The sequence below is a fragment of the Mchenga conophoros genome, linkage group LG15 (assembly GCF_057382185.1).
Source record: "Mchenga conophoros isolate Kocher_MC1m ecotype Shallow Benthic linkage group LG15, M_conophoros_male_GT1.1, whole genome shotgun sequence".
NCBI lineage: Eukaryota > Metazoa > Chordata > Actinopteri > Cichliformes > Cichlidae > Mchenga > Mchenga conophoros.
The window spans coordinates 39282671-39308905 of NC_140540.1; the positions used below are offsets into that span (position 1 = coordinate 39282671).

The 26235-nt window shown below is 41.0% G+C and overlaps 1 long non-coding RNA gene across 1 annotated transcript in view; it reads right to left on the bottom strand.

Moving 5' to 3' along the window:
- LOC146558894 (uncharacterized) overlaps nucleotides 1-25991 on the bottom strand; it is a 39750-nt gene extending 13759 nt beyond the window's left edge. The window contains exons 1-2 of the long non-coding RNA XR_014888738.1: nucleotides 25863-25991; nucleotides 13051-13187 (exon numbers count right to left, since the gene is read on the bottom strand). This is a non-coding gene — a long non-coding RNA (uncharacterized LOC146558894). The remainder of the gene's footprint in view (nucleotides 1-13050; nucleotides 13188-25862) is intronic.
- Nucleotides 25992-26235: the final 244 nt, after the last annotated feature.

A 26235-nucleotide genomic window follows, 5' to 3' on the forward strand; every position in this document is an offset into this window, starting at 1 on the left:
CTCAGCACACAGATGTAGTTGAAAGAGATTGGGATACCTTTTTAAAATGAATTACTGGCTCAAGGGCCATTTCAAATGAGAAAGACACAACTTGAACCAAAACTCTCAAGTTAAACAAAATAAAGTAGAAAACCATAGCACTGCATAAGGTGTGCTAATCAGTGTTTTCATGTGTGTCAGTAGTTAGATGAGTGATTAAGTGTGCATTGTATTGTACAGTGTAAAACCTAAAACAACCAGGCTGTAGCCTACCAAACAAATAACATGATGCTGCCTGAATGGAGAGGAAAAAGCCAGCAAGAGCTGAGGCGGCTAGTTCTTCAATGCTCCAGAGAGATGGCCAGGTGCTCCCAGTCGCACTAATTAACCCTGCCTACCTGGAACCTGAAAGACTACACAAAGAGACAAACAAGGGAAAAGACAGCAGGCCAAGGCAGTGAGCCATCGCACTCAAATAGAGGTTGCGTCTTTATTACACTCAGAGTCTGTATGGAAAATGTTCTGGGCCACCTATGCATTTAATCTACACTGTGAAGCTCCCAGTGCACAGTTTTGGTGCAGATGTTGATGCCAGAGGAGGTTTGGACTTCTGCAGTTACTGAGTCAGCGGCGTGTCGACGACTTTTATGCAATAAGCACCTGAGCACTTGTCAACCCTGCTCTATAACTTTATATGCTGTGATTCCTATATGCCTCCACTATGCAATAATACCACTTACAGTTGGAATATTTAGGAATTAAGAAATTGAATGAACTGACTTGTTGCAGGACTGTAGCATACAAAAATTCAGTGAACTCTATAGAATAGCATATTCTTTAACAAATATTTGTAAATGCAGACTGCATGGCCAGGGGCATTATTTTGTAGATCTGTGGCATTGGGACTGAAATCACGTCTAGAAGACAGTTTGTAGGATATGCAGCACAACCCAGGTAAGACAAAGAAAGAAATAATTAGACTTGATATATAGTCACCCTGAGGGTGGAGGAGGAACCTGGGATTGGACACAGTATCACCAGATCTCTGGCTTTGTTTTTGAGAAGTGAAATTGAACTTCAGATGAGTCAGATTTTATTGTTTTTGTCTCTATGAGCTGTAAATGATAATCAGACATTAATAATGTATTAATCTTGGCAATTCTCATTCTCATAATTTTTCTTATTCTCTGTACAGAATAATGTGTTTAGTGATGATGTCATACAGAAAGTCCTGTCCAAATTGACTGCAATTATTCCCTTTTTGTATTATATTATCCTGCTTTATATTATCCTGGCTCAACCCAGTTCTGAGGTTCAATATTTTATGAGTGTATTACAAGTTCAGGAAGCTGTTGTACTTTTCAGAACTCCCTGCACTTTGTCTATAGTCCTTCCTGTCAAACCGTCTCATCTAGTTTTTCTTACTTGTTTTGCTTGTTCGGGTTTATTTTTAAGCATAGGATATAAAAGGCTCGATTTAGCCGTGCGCCTCCTAATCTCATTTCTTTAGGACAGGCCAGAGGGTAACACGACCACTGCTCACCTTCATGTCCACTCAGCACCACTGTGGTACAAGAGCACAATGCAGTGAATGCATTTTCAGCGGGAACAACAAATCAGAGATTGTACAAAGGTCGTATTAGAGGGTGTCCACATGTTTGTACAGAGTTAGCATGTATGTGTATGTTTGTTATTTCATTCCTGTGAGACCATGTTTAGCCCCCGATCGAGCAGATTTCACACAGCTGTGAAATCTAGTAAATTAAGAGAGAAAATTTTAACCTAGTAGTTAGCTGCTTTTTGTAAAAACACTCTTGTAACAGACGAGACCTTCTTATCAACAAACAGCAAACAGACACAGTGTAGCTTGTCATCATAGTGGATTAATTAGCAGCTACTGAGACAGATGTGCTTTAGGCAGAGACCAAAGACAGAGTTCAACGGCATGCCAGTTGTTCATTTTACGGGTAGCAGGAAACATCACTCTGTATTAATTTAAAACGCTGCTTTGTAACTTCTGGATCTGTAAATAAACAACTGTTTGCAATATCGACTTAGTGGCAGTATGCGGACGCTGTATTCACCGCTTCTTTTGATTCTCCAGCTGGCCAAAAAGCTTTTAATTACATGCTCACCTGATATATCAGTGTTTCCTTAGTAAAACTGTAAATCCTTGTGAACCTACAGAGCACACTTTGTAAACAGTCCGTTACACAGCAGATTGTTAGTGGTGTAGAAACTACAGGGCCAAAAGACTCGATGGATGGAAAGCAGATGGACCCACATTGGATTCTGACCACAGTGAACTTGCTGCTAATGAACCATATGAGGCCTTTTCTGCCAGTTCGTCAGCTGACACTCTGAAGGTAAAACACGAGAACTCATTAAGCACTAACACATATTCCCACCGTTATTATTTTTTTTAATGATCCTTGTCAGTAGCTCCAACATGCAGTGGCATTTTTACCTCACCTCGTTTTTAAATTTTCTATCCAGCAGATATGCTTCATTGGGTACACAGTTTATTGTCACTACTACAGTCTTGGCAGAAGAATTAATTGCATAAATCAGATGCCAACTGGGTAGACTGATATATACAATACTAATTCATCAAAAGGCTGAACAGTGAAAACATAGGGCAGTATAAATGTATGTTAGTTAACCGTGTTTAGCCACAAATATTACTGTGTGCAGGACAATGAAATCTGATCAAGTTGTACCTTGAAAAGGGAAACATGACGCCACATGTGAAATGTTGCCTGCTTTTGCCAGACTGAAGACCCTTAGTGCAAGTTTCATGTCAGAAGAATATAATAAAATCACTTGTTGGTGAGATCAGGAGAGAGAGTCCACCTGCTCTCCATCCACCACTGACTGTGTAGTTAAACCACCCAGTTAGTTAAATTAGTTTTCATAATGACCATAAAATGTAACAAAAGCCCGTAAATGTTCTGTGATATGATTTCAAGTTGTGTTTCGTGTTGGTTTAGGGTACAGATGAAAACTGCTGATTTAAAATGTCCTCATGCGGAGGATCTCAAAGATGAAAGTTATCACCAATTAGGAAGAAAAAAAATGGGGGAGAAAATTGCACGGTAGACCTAACTCGAAATTTAGATTTATCTCAAACTTTCAGGTTATGTATCTCAAAATTCTGAGTGAGCTGAAATTTTCAGATATCCAGCTCAAAAGCTGAAGATACCCAGCCCCAAAACGAATAACCTCAAATTTCTGTGTGGCAAAAAGGTCTTTTTTTCAGTGGCATGAATAAGCTTCCACAGGAAACATTTAAATTATTCTAAAGTTTAATTATTCAAACATAGATGAGATTATCGTCTCCCACTGAACTGAGAGACTTCTATTCATGCGTCACTTTCAGAGGTTCAAATGAAGGTTCTAATAAAGAAGAAAGTGCACAGTATAGTATAGTATGAGCATGGAAGCTGATTCAAATTGCAGTTCAGAGGCACACACAGCTGTTTGTCCGAGTCCTGCGTCTGTGGTACTCGAGATTTCTTAAAGTCTACAGAGTAACACGAGCACAAAGACTTCTGTGTATCAGGGCAAGCTAGGTACTTATAGGGATGTGATTTCTTAGATCAAAGTTCAAGACACAGGTGTGTAATATGAAGATACACGAGGATACAATGGTCTCATTTAGGAGGCTGACCAGTGGTACAACTGGTTGCTTCTCATCTCTACAAAGAGAGGAACAGACCCAGCCTCATGTAACTTACAGCTGAACGTCTGGAGATGAAACATATGGAGTCAGAAGATAGTTTAAGATTAACTCTCTGGTTTGCTTCTTCTTTGGATCTCAAATGTTTTTCCATCACAGCAACCCTAAAAATACCTATAGTAATATTAGTAATGATGATGTATTTCAGTATTATTTTGGCATCGTCCTCTAATGTTATATTTGCCAAATAGTCTGCTGCTACATTGCTAGTTGGGAAAATAAAAAAATCAAATATTATTTCAGTTTGTGAAAGTTTTCTATTCTTGTTCTGGGCTTCGTTGTTTGTTTACAGTACAGCTCCAGATCCAGGTGAGGGTAAGACCAGAGGATGATACCTGTCTATGTCCAGCAGAACGTAAAGAACATGTTTAGCGTTTAACCGGATTCATATCAATAAACATGGGGTAAACAAGATGGCTGTGACTATATTAATGTGACAGGCAGAAAAAACTTTAATTTAAGCAGCTGTCTGACCAGTTTGCTTGTGTATGGTGTGGCAGTGCGATTTTTCCCCTTTCTTTACTGACTAATCTTTCTTCCTCTGTGTGTTTAAAAGACTGAAACAATGCTGTGCATGTTTCCTCTTTCTTTTACAAACTGTTATTTAACTTATTTTGAAAACTGTGGTCAACATGATTGAGCCTTTGCACAAATTTGATAGCTAAAGTGTCCACCCTAAAACTGGTGTATTATATTAAAATCTGTAATTATTCATTCTGAATTATTTTTAGACACTCAACTAGGTCATCCAACTATTTAATTTGCTTTTGAAGGTAGCAAAGTATGTTATCCAACTGAAATGAGCTTTGTAAATGTGAAAAGAGTTGACTACAAGTAGCATATTCCTGATATATTAATTGCAAGGCACTGTGTGCTGGCATCATGACTGGAAGCTGAGCATCCCAGAAACTCTGACCATAGATTCGCTGCTGCTCTAGATGATAAGATATTCAGTTTTTGTCATTTTATGTCAAAGTCAAATTTATTTATATAGCACATTTAAAACAACGACTGTTGACCAAGGTGCTGTACATTTATGATAATCTAAAGAGATAAAAACATAGGAAGACATGATAACATTTAAGAAAAGAAGCATAAAATGCGAAGATTTGAGTAAGAAATAAGAAATAAAAGTAGAACAAACTGATTCTGATTTAAATGCCAAGGAATAAAAGAGGGGTTTTCAGACAGGTTTTGAAAGAGTCTAATGTTGGGGAGGTGCTGATGTGAAGGAGCAGTTTGTTCCACAGTGTAAGAGCAGTTACAGCAAAGGCTTGATGTCCTCTGTGCTTTAATCTGGACCTCAGGACAGCTACCAGCACTTGATCTGCAGACCTCAGTTTTGGACCAGCTGCAGTCGGCTAACTGATGACAGACTGTCACCTGAGTAAAGACTATTACAAAAGTCAAGACGAGATGAAATGAAGGCATGGATAGCTCTCTCAAAGTCTCTAAAACAGAGCAATGGCTTCACTTTTCCAAGTAGTTGGAAAGAAACTGGTCTTGAAAGAATGTCTCGGACTCCCGGACCATCAGCACCGGCTCCCCTCAGGGCTGTGTTCTTTCTCCTCTGCTCTTCTCCCTGTACACCAACTGCTGCACCTCCACCCACCAGTCTGTCAAGCTAATCAAGTTTGCAGATGACACCACCGTTATTGGACTCATCTCGGACGGGGACGAGTCTGCCTACAGGAGGGAGGTTGAACGTCTGGTGTCCTGGTGCAGCCACAACAACCTGGTGCTGAATGCCCAGAAGACAGTGGAGATTATTGTGGACTTCAGGAAGCACACAGCCCCACTCCCCCCCATCATCCTGACTGACACCCCCATCACCTCTGTGGACTCATTCCGCTTCCTGGGTACCACCATCACCCAGGACCTGAAGTGGGAGCCCACCATCACCTCCGTCATTAAGAAAGCCCAGCAGAGGATGTACTTCCTGAGGCAGCTGAAGAAATTCAACCTGCCAACACGGACGATGATGCAGTTCTACACTGCAATCATTGAGTCCATCCTCACCTCCTCCATCACCGTGTGGGACGCTGGAGCCACTATCAGGGACAAACAGAGACTGCAGCGTGTTGTGCGCTCTGCTGAGAAGGTGATTGGCTGCAGACTCCCATCTCTGCAGGACCTGTACACCTCCAGGACATTGCGGCGTGCAGCTCGGATCTCAGCTGACCCTTCTCACCCTGGACACAGTCTGTTTGACCTGCTCCCCTCAGGCAGGAGGCTCCGGTCCAGTCGCACCAGAACCTCTCGCCATAAGAACAGTTTCTTCCCCTCTGCTGTTGGACACATGAACAATAACCATATGACTGTTCCCGCTACTAACACATGACCCTACGCTGTGTTCACTGCATCATTCCATGTTTGGCACTGATCACCACCTGCACTCATGTATATATCTTTCAACGTAGCACTCATAATTCTTATTCTCATGTACATATCTCATGTATAGCTCATGCACATATCTTTCTACGTAGCACTTTTAATTCTTATCCCTACTTTTATTTTTTTTCATGTCTATTTAAGTGCTATTTATGACACTATGTTTGCACTGAAGCACCGCAGCAATTTCCTAATGTTGTAAACCTGCTCAACATTTGGCAATAAACTGATTCTGATTCTGATTCTGATTCTGATTACAGCATTGATCTGTGGTGTCAAAACTTAGGGGACTTCCTTCTAAAGGGCCAAAGTCGTAGTGGTCACAGGGACAGCACAATGACCTCTGTTTTCTGTTTCAGTGGTAAATCTGTGAGTCGTCTGCATAACAATGAAACGAGAAAAAAAAATACATATGAAAAAATAAAAAACTGAGTCCATAGGGAGCATATAAATTGAAAAAAGGACTGGGCAAGAATGGACCCCTGGAGGACCCCACAAGAAAGTGAGTTTTTTGAGGATGACGTATCCCCCAATCTAACTTTAAACCATTCCAGTGCAGTGCTTCTGATTCCGACACAGCGGTCAAGCCGAGAGGTAAGAATCCTATGAACTACGGTACCAAAGGCAGCACTGAGGTCTAATAGTGGCAGAATCTCCCAAGTCAGTAAATGTTAAAAGGTCATTAAAAACTTTTAAAAGAGCAGTTTCAGTCCTGTTTTGTTTCTTGTTCTGAATTGTTCCACGATTTGTACATGCATTTTTGTTCAAATTGGCAAACCTCTGCCCACCTTTACTTTTGAGAAACTATGCCTCTCTAAGATGCTGTTTTTATACCCAATCATGTTACTCACCTTTTGCCAACTGACCTAATTAGTTGTCCCATGTTTTTGTTAATGTTCTGTTCTGACTAAAATAACCACTGCGTTCTTTTTTTATTTATATATTACGCACCACACCTTTTATTTCGGGGTTATTACCATGGTCATTTCTCAATAGTTTATTCTGGATGCAGAGAAGAAATTTTAGAGGCTTTAAGGAGCAACACATTGCAAAGCATCATATTGGATCTCAAACCTGTACAAACACTGTGCAACAGCAGCTACATAAACATAAATAAAAAGTATAATACAACGGTTCATTTGATGAAGAATTGACATTTAAAAACCTCTTTTAAACTGTATGTTTTGGACAGAACTGAAGTCTGTTATGCAAGGCCTGTCCTCTGTAATGAGGCTATTTCCAGGACTTTGTAGAGCATGAATAATGTGTTTGTATGAACTTATCCAACTGACCAAATTCACTTACATAATGAAGACTGTGCAGGTTTCGTGTGTGCACTATGATACATGCCTGTAGTGTGATAAGTCAGGTTATTTATTCTTTGTTTGCTGCCAAAGGCCTTCGTGTGATACCAACACATCAGTGTAGAAATGGGGTCAACTAGGTGTCAGTTTGTAGCATCAGTGCATTTAATAATTTGCAGCTTGAAATAACATAAGGCCACCAGCCTATCAGCCACCACTGCTGAGTTATTCAGCACAAGCTCGGAGGTAAAGTGAGAGCGAGACACCCAGAGACAAAACAGAGAGAGGAGTGGTATCTCAATACAGCAGCCATAAAGAACAATGCCCATTCCCTTTTACCACATATCGTACACCTCACTCCTATTAAGTGGAAGCAACTTAATGAAAAAAGGGGGTCAGAAGATCCCATCACATAGAATGAGGTCAGTCTGAGCTCATAAAAAAGATCAAAACTCAAACCATGAAGGTCACTCTCTCATTATTAGTGTGAGAATCAGGGCTACCTCGCCTCTTCTGGGGTTCTGCAGTATTCCAGAAACTATTGATCCAGCCGCACTAATGCAATCACACTCCCCATACACCGGTTATTGACGCTAGGGTTTCAGACTAATGGCTGCAATAAACATTGATGCAATCATGTGCAGTAAATGAGAACAAATGGAGAAGAGCAAATGAAAAACAATAACAGCAGCCTGAACAGCTCAGGAAAACATGTAAACAACACCAGCAAAAAAATGTATTCAGAACTAAAAATGGAAAGATTTGCTACGTCAGCTTAATCAAGCATGTGTTGCATTTGTTATCAACATCATCGGTGGAAACGTCTTTTACAGGGAAGTTGGAGTGTACTTAATCTTTTGTATTATGTTGAGATTTTAACATGAAGCAATATTTGTCATGAAGTAGATTAGGCAAAAACAGAAAATACAATGTTATGTTATGACTGCATACAGGAGCCCAAAGTACAAAAAAGAAAAAATACAGAAGGAAACAAACTGCAAAACAAAAAAATCCAACAGGCAGAATGAAGGAGGAAAAAAGAGGTGGTATGCAGAAGCTTTGACAAAGAACAAAGGAGAGGTACAGAATGAATGCAATCAATAGACAGGATGTAAAACTCCGAACAAGGCAGACGAGGCACAAACCAACCACGTAAAACAAGAAATAAAAGAATGCAGAAAAATCCCCCACAAAGGCAAGAAACCACTGTGGAGTGCCTGTAAACTGAAATTCAAGGAAAATACAGGGAACCAAATTCCATATCTAACAATAACTATAATTCTAAAATGCATTTAAGAAACCTGGAATAATCATGAAAACAAACAGGAATAAAAACTCAACGTAGCGTTCATTAAAAGGTAAAAACAATGATGATACAAAAGGATTCAAAATGCAAAAGAACTCGGTTACAGGGGGACAAAGCTCCAGGACCACTGCAGATACATGTAACCTTTTCTTTTTTTAAACTTCACAATGTAGAAAGAACACAAAGCACATGCGGGGAGAATGAGAAAAACCTTGAGCACTGCAGCCTTTTGGCATACGTACTACCTTCTCAACCAAGTGAGCTACAACAGCACTCACAGCGAGTCTCCTGAAAGAAACTTTATCTCCTTCGGGCTCTTTCTCTGCGACTCAGAAGGAGGAGACGACTCTAAAGCAGGTGTCTGTGGCAGCGCCATGGCAGCAGTTCCTTTTAAATTGAGCATCTGTGTTTTTCCAAGGCTGATGTCTGGCTGTGCTCAGAAGGTAAGCATCCTTACTTTTCTGGCACTCTGAAGAAATAGTGCAAAAAGCCCATGCTAAGGCGTATGGAGCCGCATATTGCACTGAGCCATTATCTGCCACACCAGGATTCTGCAGAAGCCCAATTTTGAAAATATGGTAAAAGGTGAGGACGTGCTGTTGTGGCCTTGGCTAGCTCCAGGCTAAGTGGCCATGGCAGAGACAGCAGGTATTGTGGTGTACTGCATCTACCTGAGAGGTGCTTCAGTGTGAATAGCACGTGTGTGCATGTATCTTCCAAAAATGTTGCCTTGGAAAAGGACAGGAGGTTATGCTCTAGTGGCAGAATGACATAAAACCAGTGGCACGATGTCAGCATTACAGAGAAACGTAGTCAGTAAATCATGGTGCCATCAGGAACAGCACAGCAACATATTGCTGACTTATATGGACTGTGTGGGTGATGGTAGCCCTGAAGTAGCAGAGACATGTCTTTGATTACTTAGAACAGGTGCGTAGCGCTGCTTTGCCTACATTTTACCTCTCTCTGCATATTCGGCAGTGGTGATGTAGCTTGCTCATTGGCAAGACATCAAGGCAACATTGCTTACCTCTGCTTAACTGCTGCTTTTTCTCTCTCTGTGCAACCCATGGGAGGCACTGAGTAGCTTGGAGATCATTTGGTGCACTTGGTTTGTGGAGCTGGATCATGTAGAGTTGTTGAGACTGACTGAATTTGCTTTTCCTTTTTCAAGGGAAGGATGCATCCTTGAAAAAAGATGCATTCCCCTTTTCAGTTGTGTCCAAAGCGATTCACAAAGCAAATCAAATGAACAACAACATTTTCACCAACAATGGCTCTGAGCATGTGCCACATGAGCTGCAGATGTTCAAAACTTGTGACATCAAACCCGTCAAGCACATAATTGTTCCATTTGTTAGCTATCAAAGCACAACCAGGAAAGAGGACAAGGAAGAGTGCCGGGGTTGATGCTGAGCATTTTGTGTGCAGGTTTGTGTGGACAGAAACATAGTTAAAGGTGCTTTTAAGAATACTTCTCTAATATATTTAATTTACAATAAATGACTGCAAAAACACAGCTGTGCAAGTTATGAAGAAAAAGCGATGGCATTAGTGATGCGGGATGAATGAGGGTTCCCAGTGACTGATGTCACTGCAGATAAACTGAATCTGCTCTATTTTAGCTGCTAAATGCGTTTTCCCAGCTGACTTTTAATTCCTGCATCTCATTAACTGAATTCTGTTTTCGTCAATGGAGCAAAGAGAAGCTATTACCATCGTGAAGCAACTGGAAGATGTGGCACGCACGTTGCAGGAGCATCAGGAAAACAAATAAAAGCTTATTTATTGCGGTGTCCTCGTATGTCACTCGAGTTTGAGTCACAGATCCATGTAATGGCTCACGTGCGGCCCGTCATCATCAAGGCCCATTTTCACACCTCAATTTCCTGTAACTTCTAACCCTAAGGATGCGTTCTTGTTCAGAAGGCTGAATGCCAACTTGTTCTTTATTTTGTCTGCTGCCTTGAAAAAATAGGAGGAGATGAAAGGAAGGTAATAACTGGCTTCTCTGCTGCACGTGAACAAACAAACTCATTTCCAAGATTTCTGCCACAGACATGCATACAGCACGTGCTTCTGCCATAATGAGTTTTCTCTTTTTATTTAGCTTTTCAATCATTTGTTGTTCTCTAAACAGGAAGCATGAAAACTCCAGCAGTGGTGTTATTACACCATCTTCAAATACCCATAACTGCTGTCTCAGACCTTTTCCGCCACCGATATGTTGATTTATTACAGTATAGATCAGGTTTCATTAACAATGTCCTGTCCTGTTAAGTTTTAGAACAAATTAGCGACACTTGAACAAATCTTAATTTCCATATAATCGACGCTCAGTCTTAACAACTGTTTAAACAAACAAATACCAACATCACTGTTCTTCTTCGCATTTATTCCTGGCCAAGAAAAATGCAAAATAAATAGTGACTTTGAATTATACACAACTAGGTGAGGTCCTAACACCAGTCAGTAAAGTTTCATTATATTCTTGCTTTAATAATAATTAAAGGAATAAATATTTGCACAATTACAGACTACTGAACACAACATTCAGCCCACATTCAACTTAATTACAGTGCAAACTTAAAGAGCACTCACAGTGATTGGTTCCTGGGTCGTTGACCCGGTAGTTTGAGTTTGTATCTTTATCTGCAGTCATTGGTTTGTTTTCATTATATTCCTGGTTCTGGTTTCATATGTAGTCTGTTCCCGGTTTCAGTTTATTCCTGGTTTATTCCTTAGTTTTCTTCTTGTGGGGATCCACCCACATGCTGTGTTTTCTCTTTTTCATGTTTAGTTCCTAAATCTCCTGGTTATTAAGTTCCTGGTTTCATCCTTGCTAGAGTTTCATGCTTTGTACTTTGAGTTCATGAGTTTATGTTGTAAGTTTGTTGTAATTATTTCAGCACTTTAAGCAGTTTTTGGTCTTGGGAATATTAAATGTTAAAGCTTTACCATCAGATTGATGTTGGATTTGCCTGCATTTAAATGGGATACGGCAATTGATAAATGATCATGAAAATCATGTATATATGGAAAAGTGGTGGTGCTAATACGGATCCCTGGGGCATACCCTGGGACCCATCATGTCCTCTAACTCAGCGGTCCCCAACCCCAGGGGCACAGACCGTTACTGGTCCGTGAGTTGCTTGGTAACGGGCCCCGAGAGTTGAGGATCGATTAAAATTTCTGGTTTTCAGGGGTTTTTAAAAATCGTTTTTAGTGTCATTTTTTTTTATCATTTTCATCATTACCTCGGTTTCCCCGGGTCTTTTCCCATGTGTTATGAATAAATCTTCTTTTTTTTGGTACTAGTGCTGGTTTTATTTTGTCGTATTTATCCGCAACACCTTAAAGGCTGTTCCGTGAAAATATTGTCAGACATAAACTGGTCCGGTAACTGCTCTAACTGACAGGTATTTTTAAAACCAATTTACATCAACAAGAAAAAAAGGATTAAATGCCGGAGGGGTATCTTTTCTATACATTAAAATGGAAGGAAACACACGTTACAGCCAAAATTATTGAAATATCTTTCTTTTTCATCTTACTTTTATGTTCATAAATGTACAAACAGCTCGGACCATATCACTACACTGGCCACATTTCAAATACTGGAAGTTCCTACATCTTCAGCATGCGCAATCATAAATAAGAATAAGAATAATTATGAATGAATGCCAGTATTCCTTTGTGCTGTGTCATAGGAAGCCAGTAAATCAGACACAAAAGCAGAACCTCCCATGATTAATCATCACTACTGGGACAAGTCAAAATATCTGCCACAGAAGAGGCTTGTTACAAATCTGAATACAAAAATCCTTTTCATTTGAGATTAAAAAAAATATATCTTGCATTCCACTGCTTAATTTCCCTGATTGCCTCTTTAGAGAGAGCTGTTTACTTTTGCGTCAAATACCCAAAGGTGATGAGTAGCAGTGCTCTGATGAAGGCCACAAGGCCAACATATTAGCCTGTTTGTTGGCATGGCCTAATATAATAGGTGTAATTGAAGTTTTGTGCTTGTGCTACCTCTTACCTTACCTGACGCTGGAGTTATAGGATTATGGTTTGGCACCATGGACAAATGTACTGGGAAGGCAAATCCTCTTCACAGACCATTTGAACTCTTTTACCTTTGTTAGTGACAGAGAGGGATGTGATTTTCTGTCGTTCTGTTTATGAATAGACTGGGATACTGTGAAACATAAATGTTTCTGCACAGACTATGTTGTCTGCCACTTCCTATTTTATCATCTCCTCTGCTTTTAAGCTGTTTTAGCTCTGTAAAAATACCACACTTATTTTGGATTAAGGCTATCACTTACCGTAATCTCACACCAACTCTATGATCCCATGATGCTGATCAAAACTTGGGCTGGGGTTGGGTGGGGGGGGGTGCCATCTGTTGTAGGACTTCCTGCTGTTCTTGTAGCTGGAGCTAGGTCTTCATGGTCTTTATATGCTGCAAAGTGAAATGATGCATCCTAATTTTATAGATGCATTAAAATATAAACATCAGCAGAAGGTGCGAAGAATAGTAAAAAATATATATATAGAAAAAGAAAACATTTTACATATTCACTGTAACTGCATTGCACATGTTAACAAGGCACGAACACCAAATTGGTTACATTTATGTTACATGTAACTGTGCTGCCTCATTTTTCTTTTTAAAAAGTAGCATTTACAGCATACAGCATTTAATATAAATAAAACTGCACTCTGCCATTCCAGCATAACCCTTGCCAGTTTTTATAAAAAGCCCACATGAAGTTTTCAGAGCACCCTTTTCAAGGTCCAAGTACACTTGTAGTTTTTTAGCGGTGATTGAAAAGTGTATGTTGCCAAGTGATTTTTATTTGTGGCAACATTTAGCCTGGATTCACAGTCACCTTCATACGGGTTTTGATTATGAATGTCAGACTCGTATAGGCCCGTGTTATTTCCTATAAAAGCTTATTTATGGTGGTTTATCAGTGGATCCTTGCCAGGTCTTATTTCTGTGTGTGAGGATGTTAAAGGGCAAAGACAGGAAGCGAGAACATTGGGAAACTATAACCTTTTACAAAACCTGCAAACCTTTGTGGATCATAAAATACGTTTTGTGTTGACCTCACTGTCACACCTAGAAAACAAACTGTTCCCATCTTGACATTTCTATCCTTGATTCACCCACAATAACTTTGGTCCCTCTTGGGCTGTGCTATAGCCTATCATCCACGATAATACAGGTGTAAATTCTTGCCTGACGGAGTGCCATACCATGATATCAATGATATGGCGACACCATGCATTTACTTTTCCTTAGTGCGTGCAACAATGAGACATGAACCTCCACTGAAGCTTTATTGAAAAGGAAACTATTTCAACAACTTCCAACAAAACACAGTGCTTTGAAAAGTGTGCAAGAAAATCGTTCCAGCTGAAGCAAACTAGTTTCACTGCTTGAGGCAAAAACACAATCTGGCTTTGAAGGAGGACACGTTAGCAGCTGGTGATGTGCAACCCAGAAGTAAACAAATGACTCCATAAGCTTCGCACTCGGTAGCTCCACACGTGTGTCAGGAGTAGTGGATGAAAATTACTGATGCAGTTAGATTTTGGAAACAAGCGTTTTAAGCAAGTTGTTCAAAAGCTCAACTCAAGATAGACCACCCAGGAGAGGAAAAGGTTTTAGTTTTATTATGAAACAGTAAGTTACTTGAGATATTTAAACTTGTTATGCTGGTATTTTACACAGAGAAACACTACTTTTGTGCTGCTGCTGCTGCTGCTAGCACCTTATAGTAATAAAATTCACACTTTTATTAGGTAGTGTGTCATGAATGACAGCAGCCCACTGGAAGGGAAGGATGAAAAATGTTCTTTGTTTACTTAAACTTATAAATGCTGCTTCTTGTAAGCTCCAAGCATTGATAAAATCTTGTTCAGTAATTTTTTTTAGTATCGTCATTAATATACATTAATGTAATTATCTGACATTTACTTAAAATAAATAGATATGTGTGTGATTCTTACTCTGAATCTGAATAAGTACGCGGGACCACTGTGTGCGGTAAGACCATCTCTTTTACTTCCTGTATTACCATCTACCGGCATGCATTGCCAGTGCGTAACACGTAATTACACAATCAAACAGTGAACACATACTGCCCATACAACAAATGTACCAGAGACAATTATGAATACACCACATCTCCCCTTTTAAACAAAAACAGAATATTCCTTTTCTCAGGACAGAACTTCTCTTTTTCAAAGCCATACAAGAACATCTGGCAAACAATCTGCATTACATTTTTAACCTTTTGTTTTTGTTTTCTTGTTCTTTTCTTTTCTTAACAACTCTTTTTAGCTTTATTTTACTGTGCTCTACAAAACCCTTATAACACAGTTACATAACAACAACCTTTTTTTTTTTCTTACAGATCTAACTTTTTAGATTTAACTATTGGCCTCCCTGACTTGGTTCTGACCACATCAGTGTTAACAGGTGTAGCAGGGATCACACTGGGTGTTTGAGGCTTCTGCAACACAGGCACATTAGCAGGTTCATGCACAGGTGAACTTAAAGGAATCAAATGCACACGATTACGCCTCACAGTCCCTTGTGGTAACTCCACTGTGTATGATCGGGGTGTAGAGTGATTTTGGATAACAGTGCCTGTAGTTTTGACATCAGTCACCCAAACTTGCTCTCCTGGGGACAGGCTGCATAAAGGTTTTGCGCGGTGGCGCCTGTTGAAGTTTGCCATGTCCATCATCCTCTTCTCCCTTTCCTTTCGAGCGAGCAGTGCGTTGTCCGGCAGTGTGGGCTCCAGCTGCGATGGAAGCATCGGCAGTGTGGTTCGCAGACGTCTGCCCATTAAAAGCTCTGCAGGGCTGTATCCGGACTGCAGTGGTGTAGCTCTATAGGCAAGAAGAGCTAGATAAGGATCAGCTGCTTTTTTCAGAAGATTTTTTACAGTCTGCACAGCACGTTCTGCTTCTCCATTACTTTGCGGAAACTTGGGACTGCTTGTGATGTGTTTGAAGCCGTATGCTGCTGCAAAGTCTGTAAAGATTTGACCTGAATACTGTGGTCCATTATCAGACATGAGGACCTCTGGGATGCCGTGACGGGCAAAGAAAGATTTCAGGTGAGTAATGACATCGTTTGATTTTGTCCTGTTTAACAAAGCAATCTCAACAAATCTAGAGTGATAGTCAACAGCGAGAAGGTAAGTTTTCCCTCCCAGCTCGAAAAGATCTGTGCCCACTCTCTGCCATGGGTGGGCAGGGTATTCTGTTGGCATGAGTGGCTCACTGTTATTGTGTCTTTCTTGAATACACGTTTTGCACTTGAGCACCATCTCAGAGATTTGTTGACTCAGCCCGGGCCACCACACTGTTTGGCGTGCACGAGCTTTACATTTTACAACACCTTGATGTCCTTCGTGTAGTTTTTCCAGCACCTCGTTTCTCATTGCTGAAGGAATGACAAGCCGTGTGTCTTTTAACAAAAGGCCGTCTTCAACAGTGAGCGTGGCTCGGTCAGGCCAGTAATTTCGCAGTAAAGGCTCTTGTTTTGCATGTTCTGGCCAGCCTTCGGTGCACATGTCCATGACGCGAGCACACACACTGTCGCTTTTCAGTTGTTCCTTCAGTGTTTGCATATATGATGAACTGACAGGCATGTTTGCTACAATACTGTCGACATATATGTCTGTGCTTTCCATTAGCTCTTTGTCTGACAGGTTCATTGGTTTTTTCAGAGGTGAGCGGGACAAAGTATCTGCTGTCCAGAGCGATTTCCCTGGGGCGTACTGCACAGTGTACGAGTAACGCATGAGTCTCATTCTGAATCGCTGGATCCTGGGTGGCAAGAGATCCAGAGCTTGTCCTCCCAGTAAGGAAACGAGAGGTTTGTGGTCCGTTTCAAGACAAAAATGTTTACCAATCAGGAAATCACGAAAACGCTCACACGCCCATGTAGATGCCAGTGCCTCTTTTTCCACTTGTGCGTATCGTTGTTCTGTAGGAGAAAGGGACCTCGATGCATACGCCACTGGTCGCCATCCTTCTTCCCACAGCTGCAAAAGAACACCTCCGAGACCATAGGATGAAGCATCTGCTGATACTTTAATGTCTCTGTTGGGGTCATACATTGCGAGCACTGGGGGTGAGGTCAGGGCATCTCGTAATGTTTTGAAAGCTCTCACTTGGTCAGTTCCCCAATACCATGCGTTCTTTTTGGAAAGAAGATCTCGCAGGGCTTTGTCTTTTTCAGCTAAATGGGGGATGAACTTGCCCACTTGATTCACCATGCCCAGAAAACTGCGCAACTCTGACACATTAGTTGGCTCTGTCATTTCTGTAATTGCTTCCGTTTTCTTCGGGTCAGGACTGATTCCTGTATCCGCTATGATGTGACCCAAGAAAGCAACCTTGCTCTGGGAGAGCTCGCATTTTTCAACATTCAGCGTTATGCCTGCTTTTTCCAGTCTTTGCAGTGTAGCATGGAGACGGGAATCGTGCTCCTGATGGTTACGTCCCCACACCAACACATCGTCAATGTGACACACCACTCCTTCGAGACCCTCGATGACCTCCGCCATCATGCGCTGAAAGTGTTCGGGCGCTGAGTTGATCCCAAACGGTAGGCGGTTAAAGTGGAACCGCCCAAAGGGTGTGATGAAGGTGGTGAGTTTGGCAGACTCATCGGACAGGGGAATCTGCCAGAAGCCCATGTTGGCATCCAGTTTGCTAAACACTTTGGCTCCTGCGAGCATTCCGAGACTTTGTTCAACCGATGGCAGCACATATTTTTCCCTGCACACATACTCATTTAGTCCGGTAAAGTCTACGCAAAGTCTTAGCCTAGGGCTGTTTTTCTTTGGAACAACAACCATGCCGGCACACCAATCCGTTGGTTCCTCAACTCGGGTAATGACACCAAGCTCTTCCATTCGTTGGAGTTCCTCTTTCACCCTTCCCATCAGAGGCAGAGGAAGCCTTCGCGGAGTTTTGAGTGAGTACGGCACAGCATTCGGTTTGAGTTTAATGTGATAGGCCCGCTGCACTTTCCCTAGACCATTGCAAAGTTTAGGGTAAGTAGTCTTCAGAGTGTCCATTGAAACCGCGTCAACTCGCACCAGCAGGCCAAGAGCTGTAATGGCGGGCAGGCCTAGCAGTGGAGTGCTCAGGTTTCTTACAACATAGACCTTCTCTGTTGTCTGTTTCGCTCCGTAGTTGAGCTGTAGCTTTGTAAAACCTGCAACGTCCAGTGGTGTTTTTCCAGGGCCTAACAAAGGTTTTTCTGGCTGCTGGAGAACTGGTCTGTGTTCGTTAGCAAAAATCTTTGATAAGTCCGAGTCAGCTATTACAGTCACATCTGCTCCAGTATCCAGTTTGAAAGTGATTTTTGCATCTTTCACTTGTATGTTGGCTGTCCACGCCTGGCCGTCACTGGAAACTGAGCCTAGGAAGAAACCTTGCTCCTCTTCCTCCTCAATACTTTGCACTGTCTTGCTTTGTCTGCAGACTCGCTGGTAGTGACCTTTTTTTCCACATAAATGACATTTTGCATCATTTGCTGGGCACTCAGGTTTCGGATGTGGAGAGCCTCCGCACTTGTAGCATTTGTTACTTTGTCTCTTGCTATATTGCTGTTGTGTTTTGACAGTTTTATTTTTGAACATGTTGAACTTTGTTTTGTCGTGCTTTTGTATCACTCTGTCAACTGTTTTCGCATTTACATGCATTACATTTGTTTCACTTCTCAAAGCTGACTGTTGCTTTTTGATTTCTTCTGACTGCCTGGCCATATTTATAGCTTTATCCAAGTCCAAGTCTTTTTCCATCTGCATGCGCTCAGACAGCCTCGTGTCGGCCAAGCCCACTACTATTCTGTCTCTTATCAGCTCATCGTGGAGCGGTCCGTAGTTACAGTGCTCTGCTAATGCATGCAAGGCAGTCACGAATGCATCAACAGTCTCATTCGGCTCTTGTTTGCGCATATTAAAACGTGCGCGCTCATAAACAACATTTTTCCTGACAATGAAAAAGTTGTGGAAGCTATCTCTCACTTTAGCATAGTCCCGTTGGTCTACATCACTTAACTTTAGTCCTCTCAGGACGTCATCCGCTTCGTCTCCCATACAATATATGAGAGTGTTCACTTGATTTTCCTCCGAGCTCGCAGACAGATTACTTGCCTGACGGAATCTCTCGAAGCGACGGACCCATCTTGTCCATTCGTGTGGTTTGGAAAAATCAAAGGGCTCCGGTGGTTGGATGCTAAACGTAGCGCTGGGAGTGCTAGCCGCGGTGCTAACTCCTGCCCTCGGACGATCGTCTACGTCGTCATTCGGCATTTTGTTTCCACCTTCCCCTTCTCCTCACACTCGGCAGATGTATGGAGTCTTACGAGTCACACAGCACTTCTGACACCATGTGTGATTCTTACTCTGAATCTGAATAAGTACGCGGGACCACTGTGTGCGGTAAGACCATCTCTTTTACTTCCTGTATTACCATCTACCGGCATGCATTGCCAGTGCGTAACACGTAATTACACAATCAAACAGTGAACACATACTGCCCATACAACAAATGTACCAGAGACAATTATGAATACACCACAATATGGTTTTGAGGCTTTATTACCCACCCCCAATCTCTCTTCATCCCTTTATCCCTGAATCAAGCTTTTGGTGCCATCCATGATTTGACTACACCCTCAGCCTATTGGTAAGCTGTCAGTCAGCCATGGGTAAATGCAACATCGATTTGATTAATCAAAAAGCAAACTGAGGACAAATGTGGGCAAAGGGGTCATCCCTGCAACCTAGATGTGTCTATCAGTGCCAGTGCACCTACTTGAGTCTCTGCACGAGAAAGTCAGAAAGGAAAAAACAAGAGGAAGTAGAAATTACTTTTATACAAAGTGCTCACTTTGGAAAGACACCCAACAGATGATACAACCATTTACTTCCTTTTTAATTCAGGTAACTACAAAACCCACAGTAGCAATTAAAACACAGTGACTTCTGAACTAAACACAGAAGAAGAAGAAAACTTAAAATAGGAACTGAGGCTAAATAAAAACCAGGAATTTAGTTCTTTTTTTTTTTTTTTTTTTTTTTTTTTTTTTAAATGGAAGTGATGTTGTAGGTGACGTCAGACGCCGGAGATTTTGGCGGAGAAAAAGCAAATGGTAGCATAGAGTTTAACAAAGGTTTTCCAAGCTTCAGTATTACCAAATATACTAATCAATTGTCATATAACTAACAACATCTGTTTTATCATCTCTAACACCCTGGAGGACAACGGGGAGAGTTTAGACGCTCTCCAAGATTACATCGACCGCTGTTTTCAAGATTTAGTAATGCATAAGGCCCAGAGTGCATCTTCCCCGGCCAAAATCGAGACGCCGTCATCGAAGAGAAGTCGCCAGGCAGACTCCCCCGGTACAACATCGCCTGCCGGCAAAGACATCGCAGAAATCCTGGAGTCAATCGACAAGCGATTGTCCAGTTTCGATGCGAGGCTGTCCCTGGTGGAGATTTTACACCGGGAATTTAAATCTCTGAGAGAATCCCTGGAATTCAGCCAGCAGCAGGTGGAAACGCTTGCCGCTGAAAATGCCACGCTACAGGAATTTAGTTCTAAATATTGAACAGTGAGACAATCTAAACTCCACATAAACCAAACAGGAACCATAACTCAAATAATCCAACAAAGACTAATGCTCAAAATCAGTAGAACAATAGAAGAAGCAGGAGTCAAAAACTAACAATTAAAAATGAAAATACTGAAATAAGAGTAGAACTATTCAAAGACAGAGACTGTGAACACCAAATCTACGACCATGATGGGACTATCTCAGTGTCTTCTGTTTCTTCATGTATGTTTGAGGTGTATAACAAATGGAAATTACACGTGATTAAACTCTACTATGACTAAGTATCACAACAACATGTGCTTCAAAAGCTCTGAACATTAGGTTTTGTGTTTCTTGTTCTGGCAAAGAACAAAAACAGCAGACATGATTAGTACTGTGCTCCTGGCTCTGCTCTCAGTCAAGGTTCGTGCATTGATCACTCAAAACGTTGCAATTCCTGAGCATAAAAGGAAACATTGAGCACAAGGGATTTTCAACACAACAGCTTTAAACATATTAAAACTTCAGCAAAGGTTTGAGCTGTCACTTCAGAAAGCATTGTGCCAAAAACAAAAGAAGTCAGTCTAAATTTGAGAAAAATTATTATTGATTTTGACAAAGCAGGAGATGGATATACAAAGCTTTCATGGCATTTTCAACTGTTAAGAACTGGAGTAAGAAGTGTCATCAAGAAATACAAAGAGCGCCATACAGATAGAACAAGTACTGTCACAGTGATGAATAGTGATGTGTCGGTCGCAAACGAAACGCTCTTAGAGCCATATCTTTGACGTGAATGACGCGAGCCGGCTCCTTATGGGTTTTATTTTCTTTCTCTCACCCTCTCTCTCGCACTTTTTTCCGCTTCACTCCGCACGCGAGCCTTGTGCTTTGCGCTGGGCAGTGGGCCGGTGGTTACACTCAGCCAGGGTGCCAGGGACAACAATGTCACATTAGAAAGGTATGGTAATCATCCACAACTATTTTCAGTTGCAGATGATAAAGGATTCAGAAAGTTTATTCATGCAGCCCCATATGACAGAGAATATGCATCTTCTTTTTGTTTTCATATTATAATTTATATTTAATTGTGTTGTGGTTTGCAGTGTTTTGTGTTGTTTCACTTTAAATTTGTTTAAAAGGAAAAAGCTGAAAATTTAAATAGTTAAAAGCTGAAATGTGAATAATTGGTTTTTTGTATTATTTGATTTATTTATTACATTTTATGTGGAGTGAATAAATAAATGTCTATTTATGGTGGCCCCTAGAAACAAAGCACGTAAAAACTTTAAAACACGTACAAAACACAACAGAAGTGCTCCAGGATGCTAGGCGCAGTGTTGAGCTTTTGTTATAGTGGCTACACAAGCCAGGAAGTACCAAAGACCGGATTTGGTGTGTGGTAGTAACAGGTAAATGAACATTTTTTTTAAATTATTTGAATATATATGAGTGCTTGTGTATAAATACACAAACAATACACATATGCTTTCAATTGTGTAATTTCAGTGATCTAGGTATTGTCATGGTCCGGGTGAATACGGGGTGTTTCCACTCTGCTGGGCTCCACCTTCAGACGGAGACTCCAATCAGCTTCCACACCTGGTTCCAATCAAGTCACCTGCATATAAGACCAGCGTTCACGACAGACCCCTGCCAGATCTTCTGCTAACACATGTTAGTGCTAGGCCGCCAAGCCCTTGCGAGAACTCTGGATTACTGTTTTTTCTCCTCACCGTGTTTTCTTTCCTTTTTCGCCATAGGACCCATCTGCCTGCCTCCCTGCTCAGCTCCCCACTCCAAGCCTATTCTGGATCTGCTTTGGACCAACTGCCTCCCTCTGTGTCTGCATTTGAGTCCACACCCACTGCCTGGCCCTCTCGGCCGCAACAGGTATCTCTGTTTTGGAAGTTCAGTTAACGCTAGAAATGTGTTTTAGAGTTTGTACGTGCTTTGTCTCAAGAGGCCACTGCATATATTTATATATAAACATATATAAATAAACTTTTTTTTACATTAGTAATTCCTTTTGTGCATAATTTTATATTATTGTTAATAATAAATTAATTAAAGCAACAAAACAACCTGATGAGCCGGTTGGGAGCCGAAAGAGCCGGCTCTTTTTAGTGAGTCTAGCCGAAAGTGCCGGTTCTCTAAAAGGAGTTGGAAATCCCATCACTAGTGGTGAATGACCTGTGCAAGCCGGTAAATGAAGTCTCAAAGAAAACAATCACTAGAACCCTGCACAGGAATGGACCGCAAGGTTGCTGATCAAGAAAAAGTCCACTTCTGCAGAAGAGACACCTTAAAGCCAGTCTGAAGTATACTAAGGACAGCCTGGAGAAGATTATGTTTACTGGTCAGATGAGATGAGAAACCCAAAGAACACCTGGGACTAAAACATGGTGGTGGGAGTAGCTTCAGTTTATTTGGAACTGGGCAATTTTATCAAGGTGGAAGGACTGTGAAGAAGGATATATGTGAAGACTTTGAAAGAAAAACTCAAGCAGTGAGCAGCAAAGCTGGTTTTGGGTCATCACTTTCTCTTCCAATGCAACAATGACCCAAAACCTGTGCTGCTACTGGTTAAGAACGACCTCAAAGTAAGAATGTAAGGCCTAACTTTAATCCCACTGAAAATCTGTGGGGTGAACTGAAGACCCATGTTCATGCCAGAAGACAACCAAATCTGGAGAAGCCTGAGAAATTCTCAAAGTAGAATAGGCTGGTATTGCACAGGACACGTGTGTGAGACTTTTTGTGAGACATTTTTAAACTACAACAAACAAACTACAGGCTGTACAGAATGAATACAGAAAAAACTATTACTGTACCATTGAGAGATAGTTTTAATAGTTTTAATCCTGGTAGTTTTTGTTTTTTGTGAAATGATATTGTTCCTGTGTGCATGCAAGTAAAATAATGTAAACATCTAAAAATGAAACCAGGATGTTTGGAAAGGCTGTGTTAAGAAATTAATTCCTTTGGAAATACTTAATAAAAAAATCATAGGGTGAATAATTCTGTCCTTAGCTGTAAGAGTAATTTCAAATAGGAAAGCATTAAAATCCTGCAGGTTTATATTGGACTGACTTTGGACAGATGTCTGCCAAGTCTAGTTGTACTGAGGAAGTTAACCGTACATCACGTCCTCTGAAGATAACGCATTTATTATCAGTTTGGGACCTCATGATGCAGTCTGTTGACTTATGTTCCAAGGCAACTAATAATTTTTTGAGTATTCAATACGACATGGATATCAAAGTATTTGTTTCTTTTCCACTATCTTTTATGTATGAATTCAGATGCATTTGAAATGGTATTTTAAGTATCTTGTATTTTAAAGCAGCGGTCTCCAACCTTTTTTGTGCCACGGATCGGTTTATGTCCAACAGTATTTAGACCGGCCTTTAAGGTGTCGAAGGTAAATACAACAAAATAAAAACAGTATTAAAAAAGATTTATTGATAGCATATGGGAAAAGACCCAGGGAAACCGAGTTAATGAAAAAAAAAACAATTAAAAAAATAACGATAAAAACTGATAAAAACCCTGAAAACCATGCACTTCACACCCGAGCCACAATTCTCACGTCCCGGTACCAAACGACTCATGGACCAGCACCGGTCTGTGGCCCGGGGGTTGGGGACTGCTGTTGTATAGTTCTGAGATTGAATTCAGCCAAATTCAATATGTCCTCTGCTCTCAACCCAAAGTGTACATATGCTTGTAACTAAAGCCTGCTAAAACATAATTGGCCCGTAGTTACTACTGGAAGCACAAACAAGTCAAAGCATAAAATTTAGGGTAGCAAAAACCTTTTGTACAAATTTTGCTGTTCTTACGTATGCAGATTAACTATGTTGCCAAAAATACCTTTAACTTTTACCTTCCGGTGCTCCAGTTACTTCCATGGCCTCAGGTGTATAAAGTCAAGCAGCTACACAACCAGACTGTTTATGCAAACATTTGTGAACTTGTTGGTCGGTCTCAAGAGCTCAGTGAATTCTAGTGTGCTACCGTGATAAGATGCCATGTGCAAAAAGCCCAGTCATGAGATTTCCTCACTTCTAAATATTCCACTGTCAGCTGTTAGTGGTGCTATAAGTGGAAGCAAGTGGGAATGACAGCCATGAAGTGGGAGGCCATGTAAAATCAATGAACATGCTGAGGCACAGTGCGCAGAGGTTACCAACTTTCCTGTAGCGTCAGTCACTACAGCCCTCCAAGATGGCATCGCATCCAAGCCTTACATCACCAAGCACAATGCATAGTGTCGGATGTAGTTGTTGTTGAGAACCGGTTCCCACCGTTTCAATTCCTTGGAATTGTTTGCCATTTTTGCAAACGATTCCTTTATCGATTCCAGTCGCCCCGAATGACTTCACCACGTTGCGGAGCGTCATTTACTTGGCAGGAAACATGGCGGCTCAAACGCTCAAAAGTTTGGTTATACTTTACGAGAACGGATGACAAAAGGGCAACTTGCAATACTTAAAGTAGATATTTCATTTAAGGGAGGAAACACTACGAATATGCAAAAGCATTTGCTCACAAAACACGCTATGACCTTAAATGAATGTCATGTTTTTAATTCCGCTCGACTCGTGAATCTCAACCCAGCAGCAGCGGTAACGTTTGCGTGTCCTCTCCCGTTAATGCGGCAGGTAAATAATCAGCTAACAGTGCATATTATGTTAGTGCGATCTGCCTTATTACAAAACCTGCCATTACTGTGCATTTAGGTGACCATGATGAGAGAGACAGAGTCTGGCTCAGACTGGCAGTTCTCGCTCCAGTCTGCCGGTAGCGTCTCCTTTCAGGCCAGGATAGACGAACGTCACCGAGCAGTGACTAAGTTTGTGGTCAAAGGCTGCCACAGCAGATGCCCCGATTTTCGGTAAGTGAATGTGTTTAATTGTAGGCAGGGACATTACTGGATATTCTTGTGTAATTGCTACAGAATAATTTATGTTATACTTTGTTATTGCTACAGAAGAATATTTATTTTATTATTTTACATTTACAATTTTTTTTTTTCCTGGGGACCCTGTGACACCCCATTGAAGAGCCGTAGGCTGGATCTCTTAAGATGTCACTGTTGGGTTTGTAAGGCCATGTTACTCCTAAATTTCTATCTTGTTCAAAGAGAAGATATAAAACAAAGTTCTAAGCTAATTGACCTTAGTGTTCTCCTTTTTTAAAAAGAATCAATAAGAGAATCAATAAAGAATCGAATCATTAAACAGAATCGAAAATGGAATCGGAATCGTGAAAATCGTATCCATACCCATCCCTACTAACAATACTTTTTAAAGTGTTCAAAATGAATAAAAATGTAATATCTTTACTTTTTCTCCAAACAGATTCAAGTCATTTCTTATTCAGATTGAAATAAATCAGTGCTTAATAGAAAAAAATGATTGAAGCTGAAGAGACATTCAGAACTGTAACATCACTGCCAACTTATTATCACATTTTAAAATGCAGCCTCACCATTCTTCTCTGTCCTGCTCTCCGACACAGTCTGTCCTTCTCCGTCTTCATCACTTTAATGCCAAATTGTCTATTTGAAGTAACGACTGAGTGCAAGTTAATTATGAGAAAGACTGACAGAGGAAGAGAGGGACAAACGTGTCTTGTCTGGCCAAAATTCCACTTTCCCCAATTGGACAGCAGGCGGAGAGCTGCCCCCGGCTGACTGGAGCACCAATTAACATCCACAAAGAGAGGCATGAGGAAACCTTTCTAACTCAGTGCTGTGACCTGACATTCACCCATGCAAACTGTGTATATTAACAGCCTGCCAATGAGGCCATAATGAGATCACACCCAAGCAGGACAGAACTTTGGCACAGTATACTGACTG